The sequence below is a fragment of the Podarcis erhardii genome (assembly GCF_964252035.2).
Source record: "Podarcis erhardii genome assembly, chromosome: 6".
Taxonomy (NCBI): Eukaryota; Metazoa; Chordata; class Lepidosauria; order Squamata; family Lacertidae; genus Podarcis; species Podarcis erhardii.
In genome coordinates, this window is record NC_138510.1 from 80,325,428 (window position 1) to 80,331,345 (window position 5,918).

At 42.3% G+C, this 5,918-nt stretch overlaps 1 long non-coding RNA gene across 1 annotated transcript; it reads right to left on the bottom strand.

The window, feature by feature from the left end:
• Positions 1-259: 259 nt before the first annotated feature.
• Positions 260-5,711, bottom strand: LOC309344063. The gene is made up of 3 exons (XR_014157593.1): positions 5,634-5,711; positions 5,194-5,275; positions 260-383 (listed from the first exon to the last, which is right to left on the bottom strand). It is a non-coding gene; the product is annotated as an uncharacterized lncRNA (long non-coding RNA).
• Between the last annotated feature and the right edge of the window lie 207 nt (positions 5,712-5,918).

Genomic DNA, 5,918 nt, shown 5'->3' on the forward strand with positions numbered 1-5,918 from the left:
GTCGGTGGTAAATGTTTTCTGTTTTCAAGCCAATTCATGGGCTGAACATTTTTCATCCCCGTAATCTGACAGCTATTAGAAAAGGCTGAAGCCGGGAGGGAATGCAATAATACTCTATTTCTGGTGGGTTTTAGATTAGAAAAGAAATTTCATTTGACAAAAGTATTTCTTTGCAGCTTCAGTCACAAGACGTAAGCTTAATGAGATATAAACCCCACCTTACAGCTTGCAGGAAGCAAAACAGGTTGTGATTTGCGGCACAGCTGGAATGACAAAATGGAGAGAAGCCTACATGCCATGGGGCACACAACTGGCTCGTCAAACAGCCTCAGTGACTTCAGAAGTTGTGGTTCTTTCAAACTTATCCTCATCTGAACTTCTCCCTGGATGCTGGAGTTTTAAATGGCTTTCAAAGCAATCCAAAACCTCAATCTACCATACTGAATGGGGTGGAGATGCCCTTCTGCCCAACTCTACAAGCATCTATAGGTCATCAAGTGGGAAGCCTCACTGGTGAGGAGAACCCACCCACATGGTGGGCAGAAGTTACCAACAACAACATCCCTACCAGTGGTAGGCAGTGGGATTCCCTCTTGAACCTGAGAATTTTGTGGGCAGGGAAGGATAAGGGTAGGTCAACCCAGCCAATAACACATCAGGTCAGATGTGGGCCTCTTCACCACAACTGCCTGGAAGTAGTGGAGCTGTGGAATTACTGATGCTCAAGCTGTTCCATCAAGCCCATCACTGCTGGCTAGGGATTTGCATTGACCCCCTTGGTCTTCTTTCTGAGGTGGAATAGATGCACAGTGGCTACTAACATGTTTCCAGGCCCAGTTTAAGGGCTTGTTTATGCTATAAGGCCTTTTATAGCCCAGGATCCCAGAATACCAGCATGGATATACCTGGAACCTAAGGTAATCCTCTGAGGGCCTTCCCATAGTGCCCCTCTGAGGAGTCTCAGGGTGGCAACAGAGGAGAGAGACCTTCCAGCTGAGTTCTGTATCTCAGAATGCTCTTCCCAGTGAGGCCCACCTGGCGCCAACAAGCATTTGATCCACTAGGCTATGATAAAGCAGTCAAGCTTTTGTGTTAGTCTCCTTGGTTGCTAATAAGCTTGTTTGTTGTTATCTGTGGAGGTTGGTGTTCATGCGTAGAAGTAGTGCAGCAACAAAACTGCTAGCACATTTACAAAGCTAAGCAGGGTCTGGTCTGGTTTCAAGTTGGATGGGGGGCTGTGTGTTGAGATTCCTGAATTGCAAAAGGTTGGACGAGATGACCCACAGGGTTCCTCCCAACTCTACAGTTCTATGATTGTACAATTTATTAAATTTTAATGTTTTAAAGTACATTTTTAAACTTGATTGCAAGTCGCCTAGAGTCTGCCCTGTGTTAGGTGACTAACAAATTAAAGACAAAGAAAGGATAATACTTAACTTAATTATTCTGTTTTGTACCCTCTCCAACAATTTTGTACGAAGGATTATGCATGCATGGACTTTGTCCCTTTCATTTCCTTCAGTGAATTCCTCCCCCCCGCCCCATCATCAATTAATAAACCACCACACATGAAAACAACAAATTAAGTAAAAGCTCTCCAAATTAAGGCATAGCTTTTGGAAATGAGAAAGACCTGATGTTACTTCCAGTTAAATATAAAAGTCTGAAATGGTTTATTGCATATTATCATGTATATGGTAGGAACACAATTGTGAAGACATCATAACTGGAGTCTGTGATGACCTTTTGTGGTCATTCTTTCTGGGTTTCAATAATAATAATAATAATAATAATAATAATAATAATAATAATACCCTGCTCATCTGACTGGGTTTCCCCAGCCACTTTGAGCAGCTTACAGCATATATAAAACATAGTAAAATATAAAACATTAAAAACTTCCCAATACAGGGCTGCCTTCAAATGTCTTCTAAAAGTTATGTAGTTCTTTATCTCCTTGACTCTGAAGGGAGGGCATTCCACACAGAGGGCGCCACTACCGAGAAGGCCCTAAGCCCGGTACCTTACTCATCCACTTTCCCCCTCAACGTAACACACCCTGGAAGTATGAACTACACATATATTGTAGAGCAGGAGGGGGAAGTAGTTATTGGATCATTAAACGGGTCTTTAAATATGGAGTCATTTAAAGAAGAGATGCTCATCAACTTGGTCTGGTACACAGTGTTAAGTGAACAAACTGATTTGTATTGCGCAGATTAGTATGTATATCAGAATGAAAATTATCATTAGGTTTTGGCAATGCTTTTTTCTGTGGGGGGGCACAAGGGTATGCATACCCCTAAACATTTTGTGAATCTAAGTTTAGCCTCATTGAGGGGCAGTATTTCAATATAAGTAGGAAAATGGAAGTACCCCTAAACATTTTTTTTTAGAAAAAAAGCACTGGGTTTGGGTACTTCTCTGCATTTTGGGATACAGTTTTTGATGGTGGGGGACGGGCAGACACCTAATACATATAAAATGCATACTGTATTATTGTTTTCCTTATTGTATTCCACCATAGGACTTCCTGACAAATATTTACAATAAATATTTTAGGTTAAATTTGTTTGAAAGAATGCTTATTTTAGGCTAAGACTGGGAAGGAGTCCAGTATCTGAAGAAGTGTGCATGCACACGAAAGCTCATACCAAGAACTGACTTAGTTGGTCTTTTAGGTGCTACTGGAAGGAATTTGTTTTGTTTTGACTATGGCAGACCAACACGGCTACCTATCTGTAACTGGGAAGGAGTCTCACTGTTCCCTGTGCAATTTTAGTAGGATTTCCAGTTTTAAGGTGAGAGAGACACCACAGAGCAGATAACTCTTATTTTAGGCAATAGAGCTTCATATACATAATAAAAGCTTCATTTTACATGCATTATAGATTAAGGCCTGTGTGCATTTTTGTTGTTTTATTCTGGCAAGCTTTATATTCCGTGTAAGCTATAATTAAGGAAAGAAGGATTATAGCTTAAGTCCTAAACAGACTATCTAGAGACTGCATGTCCTCAAGTCCAATGGGACTTACTTCTGAGTAAATCTGCATAGGTTCACAGTGCACATCTCCTTCCTGGGTTGTATTTAGACCTTGATTCTCAGAATTGCACAGCTGCTGCTGCTTCTGCATATGCTAACTTCTAGCTGCTGGTGAGATGTGCAAAAGTGGCCATGGACAGGCCAACAGCTCATGCAGACTTTGCATGCATTGACTTTTAGCATGCTGCTCTGAGAGGGGCTTGCTGAGAGCCTTCAGCGGCAATGCTAAATGTCAGTGTCCCCAAAGCTTGGTTGGACAACCACTGTGATCATCCCTGGAAACACAGCTCCCTCAACATGGTGAGAATTGGCACTCTGAGTGCATTCAGGGCTGGAGGGGAAACCGAATTTTGGTTCAGTTCACATTTAAAGGTGAAACTTCCCCATTTAGATTTCCTAAAACTGTATGTGAACAGGAAAGCAGTCATCCTTCAAAAATTTGCACTTCTCTGAATTTTGCAATGCAGTTCTCCACGCAAGTGATATGTGGATAAAATGCTTGCCTGAGCGAAAATAACATTCCAAAGTACATTGCATTAGAGCGGGGTGGACTGCCAAAAAATGTGCATATTAGGCAATGGTCTGTTTATTAGGAGAAGTTTGCACCAAAGCACTAACATATGTTGATGACAGTTTTTGAAAGAAAGATGAATACGCAAACTGATGTGGAAATGAAAGACTGGGAAAGTGAAAAACTGAGATAAAGCAAAACTGGCAGATTCACCCATCGCTATATGTATACCACTGTGAATACTTCAAAAGGGAGAAGATGTCATTACAAGTAGGTCTTAGATTGGCCAATGCCTGGATTAGGGATTGTCAAGGAACAGCGGTTTGAAAAATCAAGGTTGGTGATAAATGTAGTTAAATGTAGCTATATTGTTAAATTCCTGGAAAGTCAGATGAACCTTGTTCTTCAGGCATTTATTTAATCTTTTACGGTGGTACCTCGGGTTACATACGCTTCAGGTTGCATACACTTCAGGTTACAGACTCCACTAACCCAGAAATAGTACCTCAGATTAAGAACTTTGCTTCAGAAATCATGGTCCGGTGGGGCGGTGGCAGTGGGAGGCCCCATTAGCTAAAGTGGTGCTTCAGGTTAAGAACAGTTTCAGGTTAAGATCGGACCTCCCGAACAAATTAAGTACTTAACCCGTGGTACCACTGTATATTTAATTTGTTGTTTGATTCATCTTGTCCCGGTCAATCCAAAGCGATTTACAACCAGACAATAAACCCCACATAGATACATTAAAACCAAAAGGGAGAGGGGAACACATTAAAAACCTCCCACCCAGTTCTAAAAGACCACACATAGTTAAAGGTCAAACACCTGATTATAAAATAAAGTTTTTGCAGTCAGTCCGTGATTGGCATTATATGTTCAAACTGTATTGCCAGATAAAAAGGATCCCCTGTATGTTTTTGGGAATTGCAGATGGAGAGAGTGCTCTTGTGATCAAGGGCACCACAGTTCAAGAAGGACACTGACAAACTGGAACGGGTCCAGAGGAGGGCAACCAAAATGGTCAAAGGCCTGGAAACGATGCCTTATGAAGAACGGCTAAGGGAGCTGGGCGTGTTTAGCCTGGAGAAGAGGAGGTTAAGGGGTGATATGATAGCCATGTTCAAATATATAAAAGGATGTCACATAGAGGAGGGAGAAAGGTTGTTTTCTGCTGCTCCAGAGAAGCGGACACGGAGCAATGGATCCAAACTACAAGAAAGAAGATTCCACCTAAACATTAGGAAGAACCTCCTGACAGTAAGAGCTGTTCGGCAGTGGAATTTGCTGCCAAGGAGTGTGGTGGAGTCTCCTTCTTTGGAGGTCTTTAAGCAGAGGCTTGACAACCATATGTCAGGAGTGCTCTGATGGTGTTTCCTGCTTGGCAGGGGGTTGGACTCGATGGCCCTTGTGGTCTCTTCCAACTCTATAATTCTATGATTCTATGATTCTAAGTTCCACTTGTAGGATTCACAGAATGTTGGACCAGAGAGGTACTTGGTCTCATTCAGCAGGGCGCATCTTATGTTCTTGCATCAGCTGATATGAGAAAATATGATCCCAGGAAGACAACCTACTTAGGGAATTTGAGAATGGGGTGTGGTCTGGGGAGACAGATCTGTAGGCCAGAAGTTTCTCCTACCTGAAAAAGGTAGTTAATGGTCTACTTTTCAATGAAGCACCTCAAACAGGAGATTAGGGCTCACATGATTGAATGTTCTTCCCTATCAAGAAAGGAAAGAATTAATCTTGCACATGGAAAATAAGCCTAAGAGGGATGAGGCTATTTTAGAATATTACAGTGTTTCCCAGGGTTTTGTTTGTTTGTTTTAAAGGTGCCGGTACTCACCAGTAAGTGCCTCACCTTTAACATGGGGGGGGGGAGAGATGCTGGTACTGCATATTCTTGAGTACCCTCGGGGGGGGGGAGCATTGGCACTTTCTATGTTCTTTGTTATGGAGGAGGAGGAGCATTCAGTCATGTGAGTGTCATCGAGACCTGTTAATTCAGTGGTACTATAAACTGATCCTGCACCTTGAAGGCAAGGATGCACACAAAAACATTTCCTTTTTAGAGCTCACCTCTCCCTCCTCACACAGGCACCTGAACTCTGGATTCATGGAAAAGAACCCTATTTCTGTAAGTGGTTTTTATTATGCATTACTGCCACAGGGAGCACAAAAGCCAAACTCTTCAGAAGGGCTCAGCAGTGGAGCCAACCCTGCTTACATCGCTTGCATGAAATAATGTGGCAATTATGACTAGCGCTTATGCTTCCTAGCCATCCCTTTCTCAAGAGGGCATAGAAGTATTTGAAAGGGGAACACTTTTTGACAGCAGGCTCCATAGTGACTGGCTGAAACTGA